Source organism: Chiloscyllium plagiosum, unplaced genomic scaffold (genome assembly GCF_037043375.1).
Source record: "Chiloscyllium plagiosum isolate Xiang-an unplaced genomic scaffold, Cpla_swu_hap1 HiC_scaffold_12, whole genome shotgun sequence".
Classification (NCBI taxonomy): domain Eukaryota; kingdom Metazoa; phylum Chordata; class Chondrichthyes; order Orectolobiformes; family Hemiscylliidae; genus Chiloscyllium; species Chiloscyllium plagiosum.
Genome location: NW_028270150.1, coordinates 84,870,389 through 84,885,558, shown reverse-complemented (window position 1 = coordinate 84,885,558; position 15,170 = coordinate 84,870,389). Strand labels below are relative to the sequence as shown.

Sequence of the window (15,170 nt, the reverse complement as noted above, 5' to 3'; positions counted from 1 at the left end):
TCACCCTGTCTTCTTGTGAGGCAAACTTCAACGAATTATGTACCTGAACCCCTTGTCTGTCTGTTCTACAGCAGTAGCCAAGGCCTTACTTTTAATTGTATACGTCCTGCCTTTGTTTATTTTACCAAAATGCAATATTTTGCATTTATTCAAATTAAACTCCACCTGCCATTCCTCAGCCTATTCACCCAGTTGGTTAAGATCCCTTTGTAATCTTAGATAATCACCTTCAATGTCCACTAAATCCCCAATTCTGGTGTCGTCCTCAAACTTGCTAACAATGTCTTCTCTATTCCCATCCAGCTCGTTCATAGAAATGACAAACAAACGTGGACACATTATCAAGATTTGCGAATGGAATTGGGACACAAAACAGTCATAGTGTCATGAAGATGTACAGCATGGAAACACACCCCATGTCAACCAGATATCCCAACCCAATCTAGTCCCACCTGCCAGCACCCGGCCCATATCCCTCCAAACCCTTCCTATTCATATACGCATCCAAATGCCTCTTAAATGTTGCAATTGTACCAGCCTCACCACATCCTCTGGCAGCTCATTCCATACACGTACCACCCTCTGCGTGAATAAGTTGCCCCTTAGCTCTCTTTTATATCTTTCCCCTCTCACCCAATGCCCTCTCGTTCTGGTCTCCCCCAACCCAGGGAAAAGACTTTGTCCATTTATCCTATCCATGCCCCTCATAATTTTGTAAACTTCTATGATGTCACCCCTCAGCCTCCGACGCTCCAGAGGAAACAGCCCCAGCCTGTTCAGCCTCTCCCGAGAGCTCAGATCCTCCAACCCTGGCAACATCCTTGTAAATCTTTTCTGAATCCTTTCAAGTTTCACAACATCTTTCCGATAGGAAGGAGACCAGAATTGCACGCAATATTCCAACAGTGGCCTAATCAATATCCTGTACAGCCGCAGCATGACCTCCCAACTCCTGTACTCAATGCTCTGACCAATAAAGGAAAGCATACCAAACGCCGCCTTCCCTATCCTATCTACCTGCGACTCCACTTTCAAGGAGCTATGAACTTGCACTCCAAGGTCTCTTTGTTCAGCAACACTCCCTAGACCTTACCATTAAATGTATAAGTCCTGCTAAGATTTGCATTCCCAAAATGCAGCACCTTGCATTTATCTGAATTAAACTCCATCTGTCATTCCTGACCTCATTGTCCCATCTGGTCTAGATCCTGTTGTAATCTGAGGTAACCTTCTTCGTTGAGAAAAAAGTGAGGACTGCAGATGCTGGAGATCAGAGCTGAAAATATGTTGCTGGAAAAGCACAGCAGGTCAGGCAGCATCCAAGGAGCAGGAGAATCAACGTTTCGGGCATGAGCCCTTCTTCAGGAATGAGGAAAGTGTGTCCAGCAGGCTAAGATAAAAGGTAGGGAGGAGGGTCTTGGGGGAGGGGCGTTGGAAATGCGATAGGTGGAAGGAGGTCAAGGTGAGGGTGATAGGCCGGAGTGGGGGTGGGGGCGGAGAGGTCAGGAAGAAGATTGCAGGTTAGGAAGGCAGTGCTGAGTTCGAGGGATTTGACTGAGACCAGGTGGGGGGATGGGAAATGAGGAAACTGGAGAAATCTGTGTTCATCCCTTGTGGTTGGAGGGTTCCTAGGCGGAAGATGAGGCGCTCTTCCTCCAGCCATCGTGTTGCTATTGTCTGGCGATGGAGGAGTCCAAGGACCTGCATGTCTTTGGTGGAGTGGGAGGGGGAGTTGAAGTGTTGAGCCACGGGGTGGTTGGGTTGGTTGGTCCGGGTGTCCCAGAGGTGTTCTCTGAAAGGTTCCGCAAGTAGGCGGCCTGTCTCCCCAATATAGAGGAGGCCACATCGGGTGCAGCGGATGCAATAAATGATGTGTGTGGAGGTGTAGGTGAATTTGTGGCGGATATGGAAGGATCCCTTGGGGCCTTGGAGGGAAGTAAGGGGGGAGGTGTGGGCGCAAGTTTTGCATTTCTTACAGTTGCAGGGGAAGGTGCTGGGAGTGGAGGTTGGGTTGGTGGGGGGTGTGGACCTGACGAGGGAGTCACGGAGGGAGTGGTCTTTTCGGAACGCTGACAGGGGAGGGGAGGGAAATATATCCCTGGTGGTGGGGTCCGTTTGGAGGTGGCAGAAATGACGACGGATGATACGATGTATGTGGAGGTTGGTGGGGTGGTAGGTGAGGACCAATAGGGTTCTGTCCTGGTGGCAGTTGGAGGGGCGGGGTTCAAGGGCGGAGGAGCGGGAAGTGGAGGAGATGCAGTGGAGGGCATCGTCGATCACGTCTGGGGGGAAAATTGCGGTCCATATAGATCACATCTACCACTCTGCCCTCATCAATCCTCTTTGTTACTTCTTCAAAAATCTCAATCAAGTTTATGAGACATGATTTCCCATGCACAAAACCATGTTCACTATCCCAAATCAGTCCTTGCCTTTCCAAATACATGTACATCCTGTCCCTCAGGATTCCCTCCAACAACTTGCCCACCACCGAGGTCAGGCTCACTGGTCTATAGTTCTCTGGCTTGTCTTTACCACCCTTCTTAAACAGTGGCACCACGTTAGTCAACCTCCAGTTTTCTGGCACCTCACCTGTGACTATCGATGATACGAATATCTCAGTAAGAGGCCCAGCAATCACTTCTCTAGCTTTCCACAGAGTTCTAGTGTACACCTGATCAGGTCCTGGGGATTTATCCACCTTTATGCATTTCAAGACATCCAGCACTTCCTCCTCTGTAATATGGACATTTTGCAAGGTGTCTCCATCTATTTCGCTAATTTCTATATCATCTATATCCTTTTCCACAGTAAATACTGATGTAAATACTTGTTTAGTATATCCCCCATTTTCTGTGGCTCCACACAAAGGTGCCTTGCTGATCTTTGAGGGGCCCTATTCTCTCCCTAGTCACCCCTTTGTCCTTAATGTATTTGTAAAAACCCTTTGGATTCTCCTTAACACTATTTGCCAAAGCTACCTCATGTCCCCTTTTTGCCCTCCTTATTCCCTCTTAAGTATACTCCTACTGCCTTTATACTCTTCTAAGGATTCACTCGGTCTATCTTGTCTATACTTGACATATGCTTCCTTCTTTTTCTGAACCAAACCCTCAATTTCTTTAGTCATCCAGCATTCCCTATACCTACCAGCCTTTCCCTTCACCCTGACAGGAATATATTTTCTCTGGACTCTCGTAATCTCATTTCTGAAGGCTTCCCATTTTCCAGCCGTCCCTTTATCTGCCCCCAATCAGCTTTTGAAAGTTCTTGCCTAATACCGTCAAAATTGACCTTTCTCCAATTTAGAACTTCAACTTTTAGATCTGGTCTATCCTTTTCCATCACTATTTTAAATCTAATAGAATTATAGTCGCTGGCCCCAAAGTGCTCCCCCACTGACACCTCAGTCACCTGCCCTGCCTGATTTCCCAAGAGTAGGTTAAATTTTGCACCTTCACATACTGAATCAGAAAATTTTCTTGTACACACTTAAAAATTCCTCTCCATCTAAACCGTTAACACACTGGCATTAGAGCTAGTCTCAATACCAGAAACTTGGAAAGTTTGTTTCTCAATTTCCCTCTGGCCACTAGGGGGTCTATAATACAATCCCAATAAGGTGATCATCCCTTTCTTATTTCTAAGTTCCACCCAAATAACTTCCCTGGATGTATTTCCGGGAATATCCTCCCACAGCACAGCTGTAATGCTATCCCTTATCAAAAACGCCACTCCCCCTCCTCTTTTGCCTCCCTTTCTATCTTTCCTGTAGCATTTGTATCCTGGAACATTAAGCTGCCAGTCCTGCCCATCCCTGAGCCATGTTTCTGTAAATTGCTATGACATCCCAGTCCCATGTTCCTAACCATGCCCTGAGTTCATCTGCCTTCCCTGTTAGGCTCCTTGCATTGAATTAAATGCAGTTTAAATTTATTAGTCCTACCTGTTCCTGACTGCCTTGACTGTTTGATTCACTTCTGTTCTCAACTGTACCAGTCTCAGATTGATCTCTTTCCCCACTATCTCCCTGGGTCCCACCTCCACACCTTACTAGTTTAAATCATCCCGAGCAGCTCTAGCAAATCTCCCTGCCAGTATATTAGTCCCCTTCCAATTTAAGTGCAATCCGTCCTTCTTGTACAGGTCACTTCTACCCCAAAAGTGATTCAAAAATGTGAATCCTTCTCCCATACACCAGCTCCTCAGCCATGCATTCATCTGCTCTATCCTCCTATTCCTGCACTCACTAGCTCATAGCACTGGGAGAAATCCAGATATTACTACCCTTGAGGACCTCCTTTTTCAGTTTCTACCTAACTCTCTGTAATCTCCCTTCAGAATCTCAACCTTTTCCCTTCCTATGTCGTTAGTTCCAATATGGACAATGACCTCTTGCTGTCTCCTTTTCCCCTGTGAGAACATTCTGCACCCTCTCGGAGACATCCTGGATCCTGGCACCAGGGAAACAACACACCATTCTGTTTTTTTGCTGCTGGCCACAGAAACGTCTGTCTGTACCTCGGACTAGAGAATCCCCTAACACAATTGATTTCTTGGAACTTGCCGTACCCCTCATTGCATTAGAGCCAGTCTCAATACCACAAACTTGGCTGTTCGTGCTACGCTCCCCATAGAATCCATTACCCCCTACATTTTCCAAAACAGCATACCAGTTTGAAATGGGTATAGCCACAGAAGGCTCCCGCTCTAGCTGCCTACATCTGTTACCTTTCCTGCAACTAACCCATCTCTGTGACTGTATCTGCAACTTTCCCCCCTTTCTATAACTGCCATCTATCACATATTATTGCTTTTGCAAATTCCTCATTGCTTCTAACTGCCTCTCCAACTGATCCATTCGATCTGATAAGATTCGCAACCAACAGCATTTATTGCAGATATAATCCACAGTAACCCTTAAACTCTCTTTAAATTCCCACATCTGACAAGAAGCGCAAATCACTCAACTAAAGACCTTTTTTGTTCCTTCACAATCTACAGCCCCAGAAAATAACACCGTCTTATTCCTCTTCGGAACACTTCCCGAGTTTAAATTAATAGTTATGGCTTATATTTTAAGAGACATATCCCAAAAAAAAATCAAGAAAGAACCCACTCTACTCACTACTGCAGACTTTCTGTAGGCCACACTTAAAAGCAATACATGTATCTGTTTCTGTGCTGCGAACTTGACTCAGACAGTTCCTCCAAGATTAGTTGTGAATTTCACTGTTTGTTAGTTTTCCCAGACTCACTCCGATGTCCAGCGATACATGAATTCAAACAGCAAAAGCAGTAACTGTGCAGGTTCACTACTGTGTCAGTTTCTTTCTCTCTCTCCCGTGTACTGACCTCACTATATGCTTCCCTTGTCTGCTCGTTTCTCTTTTAAAACTGCTGTTGTTTTGACTTTTTTTCCAAAGTTCCAAAACAATGCAACAGCAAATAAAGCAGTAATTGCTGCTCCTGGAATTCGAGGAAATCACCTCCAGCACCTAAAATACCTCAATAAAGGAGCAGCTGTTACAGCCAGAAAATTGTCCTGTACTCCATCTTGGATTACCCAGAATCCCCATGATCTGATTAAATGGTAGAACAATCTGGATGAGTTGAAGGGCCTCCTGCTAATCCAATATTCCTTGTTATGTAATGTTGCCTAAGCAGGTTAGAAACTCTGTGCTCAGTGCTCTGTACACAGTAACTGGTGTGTGCAGCATACTGCTGAATTACCCTCCATTTCATCGTCTAAGAGTTCTGTATACTGAGGCCAAGTATGAAGACCTGAGCTAGTGTTAGTGTGCTTGTCAACCTTGCCAGATTATCCTGGACTCCCTTGGGATTACAGGACATTAATGTGTGCAACCATTAGGAAAATAAATCAGTGTTACAGTCCCCCCAGGAACCGGGAAACCAAAGTGACCAAATTTACCGTTTGACCCCCAAATGACAAACTTGCCAGCATCATACCACTTCTTTGCAACTTTTATGAACAGCAGTAATATGTATTCATCATGAATGAGTAGGTCAGTCATGATCACTATGAACCATAAGTTAGACATGGAATAGGAAATACCACAAAAACTGTCTTAAATGTCTATATGGTCCTGGTTTGAGGTGCACAGTTCACCTCAGGGTAAAGTGAAAAGTCACACAACACCAGGTTATAGTCCAACAGGTTTATTTGGAGGCACTAGCTTTCGGAGTGCTGCTTCTCCATAACCACCTGATGAAGGAGCGGTGCTCCGAAAGCTAGTGCTTCCAAATAACCCTGCTGAACTATTACCTGGTGTGGTGTGATTTTTAACTTTATCCACCCCAGTCCAACACCGGTACCTCCACATCATGACCACCCAAAGAGTACTTTTAGTTGCATACTTTTATGATCAATATGCTTTGAGAAGATATTTAAACTTGCTTCAAGCTGGGAATCTGTCCTACCTCCTGCTAAATGATTATGCAGAAGTGACACGAGCCCCTTCTTTCTTTCCTGGACAGTGGGAACCCTCTGGTATCATTGTGGTGTAAGCTATTTCTCTGCATGTCTTCCAAAGAGAGCTGGCCTGTTTCTTGACTGATGAGGATGGGTCGATAGAAAGGAATTGTCCAAAGTCTTCTCTCTCCTTATGGGCCACTGGGTTTTAAAAATCTTTTGCCTCTGCAGGGAGATAATGTGGCTGACAGTGGGTTTGCAATATCTTAGTCACTGTGCAATCATGGAGCAGGGTTGAGGCAACGGTTATTACAATCTTGGCTGAGACCACAAACTTAAAAATAAAATTCAAATTCCCAGTTATTAACCGAAAACGTTGTGAATGAAACCTCCTGCCTACTGTGATAAAAACAGAACAAATCTGACTAACTTAACACTGCATCTCATTAGGCCTCCTAATTAAACCAGTATTCCAAATAGAACACTCCCAGATCCCATTTAACATTTATGGATTCATCCAACCATCAAATTACATTAGTTTTGTGATTGGTCATTTCAATTGGCTTGCAACTGAACAAAGGTGTGTCACAGCTCCCAGGAATTCACTTGATTCTCCTTATTTTCAATGCTATTTCCCAATTATTGCAATGTGTTTCCTGGATATTCTCCCTCTAGCATCGAGCTAGGCAAGCCCTCCTTCAATAACTCTCAGATTTGAATTTCTCCAGCCTGTGCACAGGCATATTTTGGACCCTTCTGCTGTAACCCCAAATCAGAAACACTCCAGGCTGCTGAGCACCTAGCTGTTCCCTGTCCTGGCTACTTGCAGTGGTTTTTCTGCCTGTTTCATCCTGCTCCAGTCACAGACTGGTTCACCCACTCCCAAATGTACCATAGGGTTGAATTTAAATTAGCTTTTATTGTTACATGTCCTCCTTCACATGAGTACAGCAAAACGTTTGCAAGCTGTCACTTACGGCACCATCTTTTGTACAAAGGTACCCGGGTACCACATCTTTGTGTTTTTTTAAGATTCCCTACAGTGTGGAAACAGGCCCTTCAGCCCAACCAGTCCACACCAACCCTCCAAAGAGTAACCGACCCAGACCCATTTCCCTCTGACTAATGCACCTAACACTATGGGCAATTTACCATGGCCAATTCACCTAACCTGCTCATCTTTGGACTGTGGGAGGAAACCGGAGCACCCGGAGGAAACCCACACAGACGCAGGCCAAATGTGGAAACTCCACACAGACAGTCGCCCGGGGCTGGAATCGAACCTGAGTCCCTGGTGCTGTGAGGCAGCAGTGCTAACCACTGAGCCACCGTGCCACCTACATGAAGCAGGAAAATACAGAAAGCAAGTTAAGAAGTTAAACATTACAGTCCTTCTTACACTAGAACGTAGAAAAACAAAGAAACATAGTTAATACTTTGACATCACAGTCCATGTGTACCTGGCAGTGATGGACTCACACTCCTCACTAGAGTTTGACCTCACCCTCACCCCCGGCCCTCGGGGTCTCCCTGCTCCCTCCCTCACCCCCGGCCCTCGGGGTCTCTCTGCTCCCTCTCTCGCCCCCATCCCTCGGGGTCTCCCTGCTCCCTCTCTCACCCACCGGCCTTCGGGGTCCCCCTGCTCCCTCACTCACCCCATCCCTTGGGGTCTCCCTGCTCCCTCCACCCCATTCCTCAGGGTCTCCCTGCTCCCTCTCTCACCCCCATCCCTCGGAATCTCCCTGTTCCCTCTCTCACCCCATCCCTCGGGGTCTCCCTGCTCCCTGTCTCGCCCCCATCCCTCGGGGTCTCCCTGCTCCCTCTCTCACTCCCCGGCCTTCGGGGTCTCTCTGCTCCCTCCTTCACCCCCATCCCTCGGGGAGTCCCTGCTCCCTCCCTCACCCCCAGCCCTCTGGGTCTCCCTGCTCCGTCTCTCAACCCATCCCTCGGGGAGTCCCTGCTCCCTCCCTCACCCCCAGCCCTCTGGGTCTCCCTGCTCCGTCTCTCAACCCATCCCTCGGGGTCTCCCTGCTCCCTCCCTCACCCCCAGCCCTCGGGGTCTCCTTGCTCCCTCCCTCACCGCCATCCCTCGGAGTCTCCCTGCTCCCTGTCTCACTCCGGGCCCTCGGGGTCTCCCAGCTCCCTCCCTCACCCCCGGCACTCGGGGACTCCCTGCTCCCTCCCAAACCCCCGGCCCTCGGGGTCTCCCTGTTCCCTCCATCACCCCCATCCCTCAGGATCTCCTGCGCCCTCCCTCACCCCCGGCCCTCGGGGTCTCCCAGCTCCCTCCCTCACCGTCATTCCTCGGGGTCTCCCTGCTCCCTCCCTCACCGCCATTCCTTGGGGTCTCCCAGCGCAGTCCCTCACCCCCGGCCCTCGGGGTCTCCCTCCTCCCTCTCTCACCCCGGCCATCGGTGTCTCCCTGCTCCCTCCCTCACCCCGGCCCTTGGGGTCTCCCTGGCCCCTCCCTCACCCCCGGCTCTCGGGGTCTCCCTGCTCACTCCCTCACCCCCGGCCCTCGGGGTCTCCCTGCTCCCTCCCTCACCCCCATCCCTCGGGGCCACCCTGCCCCCTTCCTCACTCCCAGCCCTCGGGGTCTCCCTGCTCCCTCCCTCACCCCCAACCCTCGGGGTCTCCCTGCTCCCTCCCTCACTCCCATCCCTTGGGGTTTCGCTGCTCCCTCCCTCACTCCGGGCCCGCGGGGTCTCCCTGCTCCCTGTCTCGCCCCCATCCCTCGGGGTCTCCCTGCTTCCTGTCTCGCCCCCATCCCTCGGGGTCTCCCTGCTTCCTGTCTCGCCCCCATCCCTCGGGGTCTCCCTGCTCCCTCCCTCACCCCCATCCCTCAGGATCTCCTGCGCCCTCCCTCACCCCCGGCCCTCGGGGTCTCCCTCCTCCCTCTCTCACCCCGGCCCTTGGGGTCTCCCTGGCCCCTCCCTCACCCCCGGCTCTCGGGGTCTCCCTGCTCCCTCCCTCACCGCCATCCCTTGGAGTCTCCCTGCTCCCTGTCTCACCCCCGGCCCTCGGGGTCTCCCTGCTCCCTCCCTCACCCCCGGCCCTCGGGGTCTCCCTGCTCCCTCCCTCACCCCCATCCCTCGGGGTCTCGCTGCTCCCTCCTTCACTCCGGGCCCTCGGGGTCTCCCTGCTCCCTCCCTCACCCCCAGCCCTCGTGGTCTCCATGCTCCCTCCCTCACCCCCGGCCCTCGGGGTCTCCCTGCTCCCTCCCTCACCCCCGGCCCTCGGGGTCTCCCTGCTCCCTCCCTCACCCCCGGCCCTCGGGGTCTCCCTGGCCCCTCCCTCACCCCCGGCCCTCGGGGTCTCCCTGGCCCCTCCCTCACCCCCATCCCTCGGAGTCTCGCTGCTCCCTCCCTCACTCCGGGCCCTCGGGGACTCCCTGCTCCCTCCCTCACCCCCGGCCCTCAGGGTCACCCTGCCCCCTCCCTCATCCCCATCCCTCGGGGTGTCCCTGCTCCCTCTCTCACCCCCATCCCTCAGGATCTCCTGCGCCCTCCCTCACCCCCGGCCCTCGGGGTCTCCCAGCTCCCTCCCTCACCGTCATTCCTCGGGGTCTCCCTGCTCCCTCCCTCACCGCCATTCCTTGGGGTCTCCCAGCGCAGTCCCTCACCCCCGGCCCTCGGGGTCTCCCTGCTCCCTCTCTCACCCCGGCCATCGGGGTCTCACTGGCCCCTCACTCACCCCCGGCTCTCGGGGTCTCCCTGCTCCCTCCCTCACCCCCGGCCCTCAGGGTCTCCCTGCTCCCTCCCTCACTCCCGGCTCTCGGGGTCTCCCTGCTCCCTCCCTCACCCCCAGCCCTCGGGGTCTCCCTGCTCCCTCCCTCACCCCCGGCCCTCGGGGTCACCCTGCCCCCTCCCTCATCCCCATCCCTCGGGGCCACCCTGCCCCCTTCCTCACCCCCGGCCCTCGGGGTCTCCCTGCTCTCTCTCTCACCCCTGGCCCTCGTGGTCTCCCTACAGCCTGTCTCACCCCCATCCCTCGGGGTCTCCCTGCTCCCTCCCTCACCCCCCGGCCCTCTGGGTCTCCCTGCTCCCTCTCTCAACCCATCCCTCGGGGTTTCCCTGCTCCCTCCCTCACCCCGATCCCTCGGGGTCTCCCTGCTCCCTCTCTCACCCCGATCTCTCGGGGTCACCCTGCCCCCTCCCTCACCCCCCGCCCTCGGGGTCTCCCTGCCCCCTCCCTCACCCTCATTCCTCGGGGTCTCCCTGCCCCCTCCCTCTCCCCCATCCCTCGGGGTCTCCCTGCTCCCTCCCTCACCCCCAGCCCTCAGGTCTGTCTACTCCCACTCTCACCGCCATTTGCCATTGACATTGGGAACCATTCTTGTCACAGACTCGCACCTCGCAAAAGGAGAGTAGTTTAGACTAAGAAAAAAAAGTAATGAAAGAACAGGAAAAAAAACAGCGGAAGAAATAAATGCAAGAGCGGACAGAGCAGAGGAACCCCGTGTGCAAAGCAGATGCCCACTGTGCTGCCACTCGACCGCCATCTTGGTGCCCATAGTTGGGATACCTAAACAAAAGAATCTTCCCACCCCCAGACACCATCTCCATAGCAACCTGACATATACAGCCTGTTTTCGAACGGAAACTCCAATTCATTGTCTTTAACTTCAAACCTACCCTTGGTTACCTGTTGCCTTCAAATCTTCTGGGGAAATTGTTGGAATAATTTAAATTTTCTCCTGAGTCCTTGGAGACAGAGCGTCTCCCCAAGTGATAGTGAGGCTTTTGTTGTTTACCTTGTAACATCATGGATTCACTGCCATATCAAAGAGAGACTGTAATGGTTCCAGCCCTGCAGATAAGGCTCCCTTTCATTTGACCTACATTTAACCGTTGCAGTTTCCAACATGAACATAACTTTGTGATGTACACATTTATAAATCTGCCATAATCCTTGTGTGCTCATTTGGCCCCTGCTCAGAGATTCAGTGATTGAAATGATTCAAAGCAGATGCCTACCCCTTCCTGAAGCTTGGGCCTTATCAAAGCCACAGACTTTGGTCTATGACAGTGTACAGATGGGCAGGTACTGCCTTGTCTTGCTTAGATCCTGTGTCCCACTGCATGGAGTGCCTTCTGTTTTCTGCTGACATTTTCTTTAGGAGGGAGCGTACCTGTTGGGTGATTGCTCATTTTGTGTTGTGTGTTTTAACCTGCAGCACTGCTTAATGGCCTCCGGCTAATACACAGCAGACTTGAAGGAGTTATTGTGAAACAGCTGAAAGAGAGACTCGCATTTAACATTTTCACGGCTCAAGATGTTTTAAGCCCTTCAGAGGCAGAGAAGTACTTTTTGAAAGGTACTCCTTATTGTAACATCTCAGGAATTGTTAATACAGTAACCTCCACCTACATGATCCCAGTTCAGCTGCATATTCTTCATAGCAGCATTACTGTTTATTTGAATTCCCTCACAGGATATGGGCACTTCTGGCCAGGCCAGCATTTATTGCCCATCCCAATTTGCCCAGAGTGCAGTTAAGGGTCAGCCATATTGCTGTGGGTCTGGAGTCACATGTAGGCCAGACCAGGTAAGGATGGCTGTTTCCTTCCCTAAAGGACATCAGTGGAGGTAGTTGGGTTTTTCAAACAATTGGCACTGTTTCCACAGTCACCATTCCATCCCTAATTCCAGGTTCTTTATTGATTCAAATTCCACCATTTGCCATGTCAGGGTTTGAAGCCGGGTCCCCAGAGCATTAACTGAGTTTCTGCCCCATGTTCCAAGCACTTTCAAGGGCTTGGCTGATTTTCTACAGGCAACATCTCCTGCGTAAGCCAGTCTGTGCCATCTTCCCAAAGTGGCACACTTAATTCCAAAACCACCTCCCACCTCAACTTTATGCTCAAGTCCATGGAGCACAACTTGAAACTACAACTTTCTGATTCGGAGAGAACAGAGTCATAAGCTGAGTTGATGGGGGCTGAGGGGAACACCAGTCAGATAAAAGGTGAATAAGTTAAGGGCTGGAGGAACAACCTAGCTGGAGGGCATTGGCTTAAGGTGAGAGGGGACAGACTTAAAAGGGACCGAAGGGACAACTTTTTCACACAGAGGGTGGGTGCGTGTGTGGAATGAGGTGCCAGAGGAAGTGGTGGAGGCTGGTACAATTACAACATTTAAAAGGCATTTGGCTGGGTATATGAGTAGGAAAGGTTTGGAGGGATATGGGCCAAGTGCCGACAAATGGATTAGTTTAGGATATCAGGTTGACAATGATGAGATGGACCGAAGGGTCTGTATCCACGTGGAACTGCTCTATAACTCTATCACTTGCATTGTGCAGCTTCTGAGAGTTAAAGGTGATTTCAGCCATTGACAGAAGAGTTGAGAGGTGTGAAGGATATTGACCTACAAAATACCAATGTTTAAAATTAGCCTGAGGTTATCAAAGGTGTTGATTGATTTAATATAATTCAGATAGCACCATAAAGGTCCATTAGTTTGATTCCTGGGATGAGAAAACAGTTTATTAGGAAAAATCAATTGGAATGGGCCTATATTCTCTGAAGTTGACTGAGAGGAGATCTCATTGAAATGTATAACATTCTTCAAGAACCTGACAGGATTAACCATCTCGAGTGTTGGAACGCAGTGTCAGAATAAGAAGTTGGCCGTTTAACAGAGAACTGAGAAGAAACGGTTCAGTTCAAGAGGGTTTTGAACTTCAGGAATTCTCTCCTCCAGAGAGCTGTGGATGCTCAGTCAGAGATCGGTAGAATTGTGGGTGCTAAGAGAAATAAAGGATGTGAGAATAAGGCAAGAAGGTGAAGTAGAAGATCAGCCATGATCTTATTGAACGGCAGGAGAGGCTTGAGGGGTAAAGTGGACTGTTCCTGCTCCTATTTCGTACCTTATCTTAATCCGGATTCAGTATTGAATTTAGATTTGCTGTGGATGCAGGCAGAAAAGAGGCGTGTAAACAATTTGGTAGTCACGTGCAGTTTCAATTTTGCATTGGCTTGCCAGTTTAAGAGATTAAGATCCCTTATCTGTAGTCGGATAGAGACCTGTCTAGACAGTAATTAAGATTTGTCTAGGGCAAAGGTCATTTCTTATAAGTTAATTGTTGCAAAACCATCAACATGCGTGATGAAGATACATACTGCTTGTTGACAGGATAGTATACTGGGAGTAACAAATGTGCTGGTGTGAAGAGAGACTAAACCTTGGAGTGATGCCAACGTTTCTGAGCCAGATCATTGCATTTTAATGTGGGTTCTCTTGAAATAGAGAACAACCGCACCGGCAATAGTGCAATCTCTGGAGGTCTCTCAGCACCCACGAGAGACGGGCATAGACCCTTTGTTGATACATAGTCAGAATGCTTGTAGGGTATTTCCAAGTTCTACTTTGGTTTTTAACTTTGGTTTCCAAATCTTGCAATTTTTGTTTTGCTTTTCTGCAATTTAACCACGGACTGCTGCCACCGCATACTATTTTGACATTTCCGGCCCATTGAGATAGAAGCTATCGTTAGTGGATACACAAGTCAGGAGTGTGACGGAATGCTCCCCACCTACCTGGATGAGTGCAGCTCCCAACACACTTAAGGAACCCAGTGCCATCCGGGGCAATGCATCGTGTTTGATTGGCACCCTGCTTGCCACCACAATCATCGGTAACAGTGTATACCATCTCCAGTTTGTACTGGAGTAACTCACTCAGGCTCATTCAATAAGGAAGGAGTCTGAGTAAAATTAAAACCAAGGAAAGGGTGAATCAAACACAAGTTACCATGGAGAAGGAAATGCCAAGATTCAAAGACCCAGAACACAGATGAGAAGAAATCGCCTGGTTCAGAGATCCAGGATACCACGGGTAAAGGAAATACCTGTTTCATTCGGACAGCTGCCTGACACTGTTTAGAACAGGATTCATGTCACAGTCTTCAACACAGACTGTACCGATCTTCCGAGACTGGGGAGAATGCGGTCAGGGAGAACACTGAAACTTTGGCAAGAGACACTGTAGTGAGAAGAGATAGTAATAAATGTATTTCTTATGTATTCGTAATGGGAGGAAAGCATAGTGGGGGATGTGGTTTAATGGTGAAGGAGTTTGGAAAGGTTATTACTGAAGAGTGCCTTAAGTAACAGCCATGCTGATGGAAATGATGGGAGAACACTCTGGGTTATCCCCATGGTCCCTCTAACAATGTTTACCATTTTCATGTAGCTTGTACCATGTTGCTAAATTGCAATAAACCAGACCTCTTCTATAGAGTGATTTCCCTCAACCACACTAGGCCCCGTGTTGGGAAAGAGGACGGTCGCAGCAAATACACCAGCATGATGAGCAGGGACGTCTTCCAACATTCCAGGCCTGCAGCCTTCCAAAGAACCTTGTATTCCCAAATTCTGGCATGGGTTACATTTCCAATTTCCTTTGCTCCATCATCGCTGGCTGTTTTAAGCTGCACAGACCAAAATGTATCTCACAAAAATCATCCATCTTTCCCTGTTTCCTCAAGGAGTTCTGCAAAACCTGCCTTATCACCTGTCCTCATATCGCTTTATGTGACATGCTGTTACATTTTATCTGTGCTCTGGTGAAACACCTTAAGCCTCCAAGTGTTATCTGATAACCCAGTTGTTCTTGTTTGTGTAATACAGTGAAGCTGTGTACACTTAATGACCATTGGCCTCAGAAATGCTGGAATGCCTTTATTAGAAGGGACGCTTTCCCTCTGCTCTTAGGTGACTGAATAGCAGGCCAA

General features: G+C 49.8%; 1 protein-coding gene across 2 annotated transcripts in view; it reads left to right on the top strand.

The window, feature by feature from the left end:
• The window catches only part of LOC122547329 (H(+)/Cl(-) exchange transporter 4), a 112,816-nt gene that overhangs the window by 28,641 nt on the left and 69,005 nt on the right, over positions 1-15,170 (top strand). Inside the window, exon 1 of one of the 2 annotated variants that reach the window (XM_087993004.1) lies at positions 11,729-11,750. The exons of the other annotated variant lie outside the window; for it this stretch is intronic. The gene's annotated coding sequence lies outside the window, so the exon portion shown is untranslated. Of the gene's footprint in view, positions 1-11,728; positions 11,751-15,170 lie in introns of those variants that run through there. 2 annotated transcript variants of the gene reach the window in all.